The following is a 554-nucleotide window of genomic DNA, read 5'->3' as shown; positions in this document are numbered from 1 at the left end:
AGTAGTTGGTATAATACACCGAAGAGTATGCAAAGAAAAGCCAATGTCGACCATTCAAGCTGGGATCGCAGAAGTCACACTGAATGTAAGTTATGACATACCGTGAAATTCATATATAAAATGCAGTTTTTGAAATAAATTAAATATAATAAATAATATAGTCCCATGGGACGACCTTTGAACATGTCTTAAGTGTTGTGCATGTTCACGTCCTTATATATGTGTGTGTGTCTGTATTGGCACAACCACTCTCACCCACTCCAACAAAACATAGCCCAATCACATGCATACTTCCGCCGATATCAATGACCGGCTCTCGGAGAATCGGAACTAGGGAAGAAGAAAACAATACCTTCGGCAATATGAGGCACCAGGAAAGCAATGAAAAATGCTCTCTGGGCCACGCGGCATTCTATCTTCTTGATGTTCTCAATGTGCCACGTTGCAGCGAGGTAGGCCCCTTACTAAATCAGTCCCAACGATCCTCCCAACATAAATTATGTCTTGCATCGAAATGTGTAATGGACGAAATTGATAAACTCAAACGATATATT

Source organism: Triticum aestivum, chromosome 3B (assembly GCF_018294505.1).
Source record: "Triticum aestivum cultivar Chinese Spring chromosome 3B, IWGSC CS RefSeq v2.1, whole genome shotgun sequence".
NCBI classification, from domain to species: domain Eukaryota; kingdom Viridiplantae; phylum Streptophyta; class Magnoliopsida; order Poales; family Poaceae; genus Triticum; species Triticum aestivum.
The sequence above is the reverse complement of the archived record's forward strand: the minus strand, read 5'-3'. Positions refer to the sequence as shown.